Here is a 10654-nt window from a genome sequence, read left to right as displayed (position 1 = left end):
GAGTGAACTCACATTCACAATTGCTACAAAGAGAATAAAATACCTAGGAATCCAACTTACAAGGGATGTGAAGGACCTCTTCAAGGAGAACTACAAACCACTGCTCAAGGAAAGAAAAGAGGACACAAACAAATGGAAAAACACTCCATGCTCTGTTCTCACTCATAAGTGGAAGTTGAACAATGAGAACTCAGTGAGGGGAACATCACACACCAGGGCCTGTTGTGGGGTGGGGGGTTAGGGGAGGGATAGCATTAGGAGAAATACCTAATGTAGATGATAGGTTGATGGGTGCCGCAAACCGCCATGGCACACATATACCTATGTAACAAACCTGCACGTTCTGCACATGTATCCCAGAACTTAAAGTATAATAAAAAAATTAAAAAAACACACACAAACATTCCATGCTCATGGATAGGAAGAATCAGTATCGTGAAAATGGCCATACTGCCCAAAGTAATTTAGAGATTCAATGCTATCCCCGTCAAGCTACCATTTGACTTTCTTCACAGAATTAGAAAAAACTATTAAATTTCATATGGAACAAAAAAAGAGCCCGCATAGCCAAGACAATCCTAAGCAAAAAGAACAAAGCTGGAGGCATCGTGCTACCCGACTTCAAACTATACTACAATGCTACAGTAACCAAAACAGCATGGTACTGGTACAAAAACAGATATATAGACCAATGGAACAAAACAGAGGCCTCAGAAATAACACCACACATCTACAGCCATCTGATCTTTGACAAACCTGACAAAAGCAATGGGGAAAGGATTCCCTATTTAATAAATGGTGTTGGAAAAACTGGCTAGCCATATGCAGAAACCTGAAAATGGACCCCTTCCTTACACCTTATACAAAAATTAATTCAAGATGGATTAAAGACTTAAGACCTAAAACCATAAAAACCCTAGAAGAAAATCTAGGCAATACCATTCAGGACATAGGCATGGGCAAAGACTTCATGACTAAAACACCAAAAGCAATGGCAACAAAAGCCAAAATTGACAAATGGGATCTAATTAAACTAAAGAGCTTCTGCACAGCAAAATAAACTACCATCAGAGTGAACAGGCAACCTACAGGACGGGAGAAAATTTTTGCAATCTATCCATCTGACAAAGGGCTAATATCCAGAATCTACAAAGAACTTAAACACATTTACAAGAAAAAAACAAACAACCCCACCAAAAAGTGGGCAAAGGATACGAACAGACACTTCTCAGAAGAAGACATTTATGCAGCCAACAAACATTTCAAAGAAAGCTCATCATCAATTGTCATTAGAGAAATGTAATCTAATGGTCATTAGAGAAATGTAAATCAAAACCACAATGAGATATCATCTCACTACAGTTAGAATGGTGATTTTTAAAAAGTCAGGAAACAACAGATGCTGGAGAGGATGTGGAGAAATAGGAACACTTTTACATGGTTGGTGAGAGTGTAAATTAGTTCAACCATTGTGGAAGACAGTGTGGCAATTCCTCAAGGATCTAGAACCAGAAATACCATTTGACCCAGCAATCCCATTACTGGGCATATACCCAAAGGATTATAAATCATTCTACTATAAAGACACATGCACAAGTATGTTTATTGTGGCACTGTTCACAATAGCAAAGACTTGGAACCAACCCAAATGCCCATCAATGATAGACTGGATAAAGAAAATGTGGCACATATATACCATGGAATACTATGCAGCCATAAAAAGGATGCGTTCATGTCCTTTGCAGGGACATGGATGAAGCTGGAAACCATCATTCTCAGTAAACTAACACAAGAACAGAAAACCAAACACTGCATGTTCTCACTTGTAAGTGGGAGTTGAAGAATGAGATCATATGGACACAGGGAGGTGAACATCATGCACCAGGGCCTGTTGGGGGGTGGGGGGCTAGGGGAGGGAGAGCATTAGGAGAAATACCTAATGTAGATGACGGGTTGATGGGTGCAGCAAACCACCATGGCAGGTGTATACCTAACAAACCTGCATGTTCTGCACATGTACCCCAGAACTTAAAGTATAATAAAAAAAGAATAAAAAATATAACAAAGATGAAGGAATTAGTTATTACAAACATGTTCAAGATTTAAAGCAAAATCTGAACACAATGAGGGGACAAATAGTGAATCCAACAGAAAAAGGGAAACCATAAAAATTGAAAGTATAAAAAAATCTATAAAAATTAACCAATGTTCCAGAACAGAAGTTCTAGCAGTGAAAATTATATGAAATGAAAAATTAATTATATGGGCATAATAGGAGTTTAGACGCTGAAGAAATAAAGACTGACTACTAGCAATCTTACACAATTTCAAAGGACAGAAAAAGAGTGGATGCTTCAAAAATCATTCTATTAGGTCAGCATAACCTTGACACCAAACTAACATTACAAAAAAAGAACAAGTATATATAGGCCAGCATCTCTCATAAACATAATGCAAAACTTTTAGTATTAAAATATTAGTAAATTAAAAATTTGCTATCTGTAAAAGATAATATATGTGACCAAACTGGAATTTATCCAGGAATGCAAGATTGATTATATGTTTCTAAAAAATGTAACCCACTATATTAACAACAACAAAACAATGATATAGCCTACATGAATCAACGCAATTGGTGCATAAAATTCACGTTAAGAAAACACAAATTACTGGGAGGCCAAGGCAGGTGGATCACAAGGTCAGGAGTTCGAGACCAGCCTGGCCAATATGTTGACACCCCATCTCTACTAAAAATACAAAAATTAGCTGTGTGTGGTGGCACGCCTGTAGCCCCAGCTGCTCGGGAGGCTGAGGCAGGAGAACTGCTTGAACCCGGGAGGCGGAAGTTGCAGTGAGCCGAGATTGCACCACTGTACTCCAGCCTGGGTGACACAGTGAGACTCCAACTCCAAAAAAAAAAAAAAAAGAGAAACAAAGAAAGAAAAGAGAAGAAAATAAAAATCAGTGGCACCGAGAAAAACAGAATTTTCTTAATCTGACAAAAGGTATCTACAAAAAAATGAAACCAAACACCATAACTAACATAATAGTAAAATATGGAACATTTTCCCCTAGTTTGGGAGTAAGACTAAGATAAGAAGGTCCATCACCATTTATATTCAATGGTGTAGTGTAGGTTTTATTGACTGTAGTAAGAAAAAAAAGAGATTGGAAAGGAAGAAGTAAAATAATTATCACTAGTCATAGATGACATTATTGTATAAACAGGATATCCAAAAAAATCTGTAACTACAAATTATTAGAATAAGTGAATTTAGTTAAGATTAACAGTTATCAAGGTTAATATACATAAAAGTCCATTTATTTTTACATACCATTATCAAATATACTTAAAAACAGTACCATTTGTAATAGCACAAAAAAAAATTGAGAAAATAATGAAATATATGCCCCTACAAAACATTACTGAAAGTAAGACCTAAATAAATGGTTATATCATGTTCCTGATTTGTAATTTTCACTTTTCTTAATTCTCCCTGATCCATAGAGTGAATGCAATCTCATTCAAAATTTCAGATTTTATATGGGTGTGAGTGGTAGAGGGGAGACCATGAAACCAACAAAGTGAATCTTACATTTTTATGGCCATACAAAGACTCTAAAATAGCCAAATATACTTGAAGAAAAACAAACTGGAACGCTTATATTACCAAATATCAAGACATTATAAAGCTACATAGTAATTAAGACAGTGTAGTATTGGTATAAAGACTTGACACTGGAAAAAAGATCTATATATATAAGGTTACATCAGATGTGCAACTCCAATCCAGAGGAAAAATGATGGCGTTTTCAATAAATGCCGCTATGTCAACCGGCCATATTTTTAAAAGTTCTTGAACGTTATGTCAAAAAATGAAAAATAACAAGTGTTGGTGAGCATGTGGAAAATTAGAGTCCTTGTGCATCGCTTGTAGGAATGCAAAATGGTGCGGCCACTGTGGAAATCAGTTTGGCAGTTCCTCAAAAAGTTAAACAAAATTGCCATATGATTCAGCAATTCTACTCCTAGGTATATTGCCAAAAGAAATGAGAGACTTAAAGAGATACTTGCACACTCATGTTCATAGCAGCAAGATTGCCAATAGCCAAGGAGTAGAAACAACCCAAATGTCTAACAGATGAACTTTTTTTGTTTTTGTTTTTGAGACGGAGTCTTGCTCTGTCACCCAGGCTGGAGTGCAGTGGCGCAATCTTGGCTCACTGCAAGCTCTGCCTCCCAGGTTCATGCCATTCTCCTGCCTCAGCCTCCTGAGTAGCTGGGACTACAGGCGCTCGCCACCACACCCGGCTAATTTTTTGTATTTTTTAGTAGAGACGGGGTTTCACCGTGTTAGCCAGGATGGTCTCGATCTCCTGACCTCATGATCCACCCACCTCCGCCTCCCAAAGTGCTGGGATTACAGGTGTGAGCCACCGCGCCCAGCCCAGATGAACTTTTAAACAACAAAAGTGCTGTGTATCAATACAATAAAATATTATTCAGCTTTAAAAGAGGATGAAAGTTCTGACACATGCTACAAACATGGATGAACCTTGAAAACGTCATGCTAGGTAAAATAAGCCAGACACACAAAAGGACAAATATTATATTATTCCACTTAAGTGAATTATGTAGAACAAGCAAATCCATAAAACATTCAATAGACTGGAACGTCCAAGGGGCCTGGGGAAATAAGGAATGGGGAGTTACTTTCAATGGGTACAAAGTTTCTTTTTGGGATGATGAAAAACTTCTGGAAATGGAGAACACGGTGCAGTACAACATTGTGAACTTAATAATACAGAATTGTACAAAAAATGGTTAAAATAGTAAATTTTATGTCACGTATATTTTACCACAATATAAAATGCATGAATGTTCATTGTAGCTGTATTTATAATAGAATAAATTGAAAACAACTCAAATGTCCCTACATGGGTGAAAGGATAAACAAACTGTGGTAATGTATATAACAGAATACTGTTCAGTAATGAAAAAGGCAACTATGATACATACAACTTGGAATGAGCTCCAGATTATTATCCTGAGTTAAAAAAAAGCCAGTTTCCAAAGGTTATATGATTTATATAATATGGAATCTCAGCAACAAAAATATATTAAGACAACAGATCAGTGGTTGCCAGAGGTTAGGGGACAGAATTTGACTATAAAGGAGCAGCATGACAGAGTTATTCTGTGGTGATGAAACAATTCTGTACTTTGTGGTGGTAATTTTTCAAATCTACATATAGGAAAATATTTCATAAAACTATACACACAAAAAAGGAATGAATGCAAAAACTGGTGAAACCTGAGTAGGGTCTGTGGTCTTGTTAGTTATATTGTGTTATGTCACTTTACTGGTTTTGATAATATAATTATGTAGCACCATTGAAGGAAGCTGGGTGCTGGGTACACAGGACCTCTCTACAACTTCTTATGAGCCTCTATTTCAGAATAAAACATTTTTTAAAATTCTGAGAGAAGAATAATTTCTTTACTTAAAAAAGCACACATTAAAATTGGTATCATATACATTCTTAATATTCCAGGAAGTTTTTGGATTTGCAAAATACAAGTCGGCTGGGTGCAGTGGCTCATGCTTGTAATCCCAGCACTTTGGGAGGCCGAGGTGGGTGGATCCCCTGAGGTCAGGAGTTCAAGACCAGTCTAGCCAACATGGCAAAACCCCGTCGCTACTAAAAATACAAAAATTAGGCATGATGACGGGCACCTGTAATCCCAGCTACTTGGGAGGCTGAGGCAGGGAGAATCACTTGAACCCGGGAGGCAGAGGTTGCAGTGAGCCAAGATCACGCCATTACACTCCAGTCTGGGTGACAGAGTGAGACTCTGTCTCAAAAAATAAACAGACAAAAAAACAATAAAAAAAGGAAGAAATATACAAGTCATCTAGTGCAGTTATACAGAAAGAGTACTCATTATAATTTAGCAGTAAATGATCAAAGAAGACAACTCGTTTGTAAGAGACTATATCTAAAGAACCCTACCATTAAATTTAGATGTTTCTAGACATGAAAAATAGCTGTTTTTTTTTTTGTTTTGAGACAGGGTCTCACTCTATCACCCAGGTTGGAGTACAGTGGCCAGATCATAGTTCACTGCAGCCTTGACCTCCTGGGCTCAAGTGATCCTCTCTCCTCAGCCAACTGAGTAGCTGAGACTACAAGCACGCACCACCAAGTCCAGGTAACTAAAAAATATTTTTTGGTAGAGATGTGGTCACACCATGTTGCCTAAGTTAGTCCCGACCTCTTGAGCTCAAGGGATTCTTCCACCTTGGCCTCTCAAAATGCTAGGATTACAGGTGTGAGCCACCACACCTGGCTTGTACTTTCACTCTTGAAAATAAAAAGTTTTAATGTTTTCAATAAGTAAATATTAACTAACTTTTATAGGAAAGTCATTGCCTAGGAGGCAATAAATAAGTAAATAAATTTACAATTTTGTTAACAGTGCTAAGACATGCAAAAATGAATGTGATAAGAGAGTATAGCATAGCATGACATAGTATATGAGAGTTCAGAGGCAGAAGAAACATTTAAGAGCAGGAGATTTCAAAGACAATTTCATGGAGAAATTCTATCTCAGCTGCCCTAGAAAGGACAGAATTTGGATAAAGATGAAGTGGAAATGTTTGGTCTTGCTAAGCTAAGGGGAGAACATAAGTAAAGAGAATACAGCAAGAAATACATGATATATTCAAGAAACACAGATTTAAATTGGTTGAAGAACATAGTATTGTTAAAGAAGTGGGAAGTAGTAAATAGATTACTTGTGTAGAGTCCAAAAAAAAAAATCATAGAATTTCCTATTGTGCAGAACACTGCAGATGCCATCAAATTTTTTCAGTTCTCAAATTCTAGTAAACTTCGACAGTTTCAGGGCTAAAATATTCAAAGTCTGACTTGACGTACTACCAAACTGTACTCTAAAATATCTTTCTACTAATGAAACAATGCAACAGTTGATGAAAAAAACTTACAAAGAATTAACATTTTGAACAAGTACCCAAAGATATAGCTTAAAAATTTATAAAGTCATCTGTCCAAACAAGTTACATATTAGAATGTTTCTACAATAATGAATTCCCTTTACATTACAGTCAAAGTGTAAAGCAAGACTCTGACAAGTATATTAACGCATGTAGAAAAATTAAAACTTAATTCTCAGGAAATCATTCATTTAAAAATTTTAAATAGCAACACCAACCACTGAGTAGTACACCTTTTCATTTCTACCATCATTTAACAAATGAAAATTACAGTTTCCATGAAAATACAAAGTAATCCAGACTTAGAACACCATAGAGAAAGGCAACTCAGGCTCAGCAGAAATTTTAACACTAGAAACGTGTATATTATTTCCAGGAACTAGTAATGTTTTGGTAACCAGGATGCTCCTTAACAGTATAACCGTTAAGCTAAATAAAACTAAATATTTCTGACATCTATTGTAACACAAGAAGTAACAGAATAGTAAGTTGTACTTTAATTTATAGGATGCTATGAGGATCAAAAGGTTCTGAAAAGGAAATTCGCATGCTTCCTGTTTTACTTAACAATATTCTTTCTTCTTTCTCACATCAAAGAACAATTACCTTTATCTAGGAACCATCAATTTCAGCTCATTCTCAAAGACAAAGGTGCATTTGGAAGTCACAGTGTTCTTTCATTATTGTTTTAAAGCTTGAAGATGGTCACATTAAGGTTGACTGATGGGGATCATCAATATTTTCAAAGTATTTGTACATATCTTATGTACATATTATACTCGTTATTTTTCACAAGTTCCATCTAATGCCCCTTGGAATAATTCTGTCATATCACTTCACTTCATGTGCAAAATAAAATACAACGTGGGTTTGAACTGAGCTGGTCCACTTAACACACACGTTTTTCCAACCAAATACAAATGAAAAACACAGTATTTTGGGGATGCAAAACCTACCTATAGAGAGAGCCAATTTATGTGGGTTCCACAGGGCTGACTGCAGGATTTGAGATTATGTGGATTCTGGTATATGCAGAAGTGGGAGGGTGTGCTGGAACCAAACAATACCACTGTTATACTGGGGGATGACTGCATATATATATCTAAAAATACCTTCTGTTTAAAACATTGTTTCTAAAACAGATATAACTAAATGTCTGTTCTATCTTTCATAGGCACTACCTCAATACATGATCGAGACAATCATATTTGTCATTTAAAAGTTTAGAGCAGTACTTTCTAACCATACTTACGTATGCCATGGCACAGATAAGAAAATGGCATTGCACAGTGGAGTAAATAACAGGCTGCCTGAGGCCAGAGTTAACTGTCCAGGGCTCTAGCTGTCTCAGGGCCCATACACACCTCTCAAAGGCTAAAACAACCCACTATTAGTCTCCATTCATAAGCCATCATTCATGTCTATTTTAACTACTGTACTATTTCTGCTAATAATTGAGTTCAGTTGGGGATAAGGTGGAGGGGAGCATGACAAAATACAGGCCAGGGCTAAATTTCTACGAACTCACACTGAAAATACCCTGAACATAATCTGCCCATTACTCAATGAAACTGCTTTACTTCCACTCAATTCTTCTCTTTACTCTTATTTCCCTCATTTTGGCTTCAGCCATTTCAGTAATATATTCATATCAGCCTAGATTCTCTATAACCACAGCTGACCCAATTACAGCTGGGTCAATTCTCTGACCTGGCTAACATCCATTAGGACCCAAAACAAGTTGTAAAAATCACATTAGGTGGCTCCACTATAAATTCATGCATGTACACGAAATCTCCAAAAATTTTTTTTTAGACTGAGTTTTGCTCGTTGCCCAAGCTGGAGTGCAATGATGCAATCTCAGCTCACTGCAACCTCCGCCTCCCAGGTTCAAGTGATTCTCCTGCCTCAGCCTCCTGAGTAGCTGGGATTACAGGTGCGTGCCACCACACCTGGCTCATTTTTGGCATTTTTTAGTAGAAACGGGGTTTCACCATGTTAGCCAGGCTAGCCTTGAACTCCTGACCTCAGGTGATCTGCCCGCCTCGGCCTCCCAAAGTGCTGGGATTACAGGCGTCAGCCACCTCGCCTGGCAGAAATCTCCATAATCTTTAAACAAACATTTAAAACATCCTAACCATATTATTCTCATCACCAAACTGCTAGGAAGAATAGAATGCAGACATTGCCTACAACTTCTCATCTTCCATTCATTCCTTAATGATGGCCAATCTCAATTCTGATACTACTTTTTATTATTATTCTGCAGGGTGGTATTTTTCAAAGTGTGGACAAAGTACCACCTGTATCAAATCACCTGTAATAACTTGTCAAAATGCAGATTTGGGAACTTTCCCCTGATTTGCTCAGACTATCTTGGAGTGGTGCTTCTCCTGAGCAACCAGGTTTGCGAACTGCTGTTTTAGACACCAGTGAACTCATGGTTGCCAAATCAAAAGTTATTTTTGTAGTTCTCATTCTCCTTGACCCCTCTGCAGCACTTGAGAATGCTTATTTTATTCTCTTTGTGCTATCCTCACTCTACACTTACCTGTCAAAGAACTCCATGTTTCCTTATTTTTCCAAATCCAATATTTGAGTGTTCCTTGAGGTTCTAGCCCTAATCCTCTTTGTATACTCCCTGAAGAGGCAAACATCTTTTCTCACAACTTCAATAATTACCGTTAATTATCTGCATAATATTTGCAAACGACTGATTTCCCAACCTTTTACCAAAGGTCCAAAACTTTCTTAAGGTCTCTGTTACCATATTTCTTATTGCTATCTATCTCCAATTAACCATCTTATTACTATATTAAAAATGTCAAAACTAATCTTTTCAGCCAAATCATATTCCATTCTTGACTTCTCTACTTGTAGTAATGGTACCTCCAGTCACCCAGCTCAAAGTCATGGAGTCACCTTTGTCTAGTCCATCTCCTTTATTTCATATATTCTGTTTTCATTGCCTAGCATCCCATCGTTACTTGAATTTATCTTCTTTATAAATGGTAACAACCCTGGTTTGGGTCATCATTATCTATTATGTAGGCTATTATCATGGCCTCCTAAATTTCTAGTTTTCTCTTCTCTAATCTTGAACACAATTCATCTCTAATCTTTATTATTTCCAAATATAATGCATTTTCTCTCCCATTTCAGCCTACCAAATTTTACCCATCCTTCAGTGCTTGCCTTAGATCACCTGAGAGCTAAAAGGGGGCTTAAACTGAGATACGAGCAATTTAGTGGTTTTTGAACAATTTTAAAAGTGGAAGTTCAGAAGTCTGAATTTAGAAGTTTGGTTTTCTTCAAGCAAACTATCTTGTAGAACTTCAATACATAACATATGAGAGATGAAAAGCACAGCTGTTTTTGACGAAGGGCAGCCTGGAGCCCTTCCCTCAACGCCTTTATCCTTGAACAAAGAATGAAAATCATTAGTCTAAACTTCATCCTTGCAAAGATAAAGAACTGAAGAGAGATTAAATGATTTACAGTAGTCTCAGCCATAAAAGCAAATGTTGGGCTTCACGTCCATTTCCTGACCTTTCTACTAAATGACTGCCTTCTACTCCATGTCATCTCCTTTATCCTTTATGAAGTCTCTCTTGATACCCCTTATCTAGACAAAA

The sequence above is a fragment of the Pan troglodytes genome, chromosome 3, assembly GCF_028858775.2.
Source record: "Pan troglodytes isolate AG18354 chromosome 3, NHGRI_mPanTro3-v2.0_pri, whole genome shotgun sequence".
Lineage (NCBI taxonomy): Eukaryota > Metazoa > Chordata > Mammalia > Primates > Hominidae > Pan > Pan troglodytes.
Note: the sequence above shows the minus strand (reverse complement) of the source record.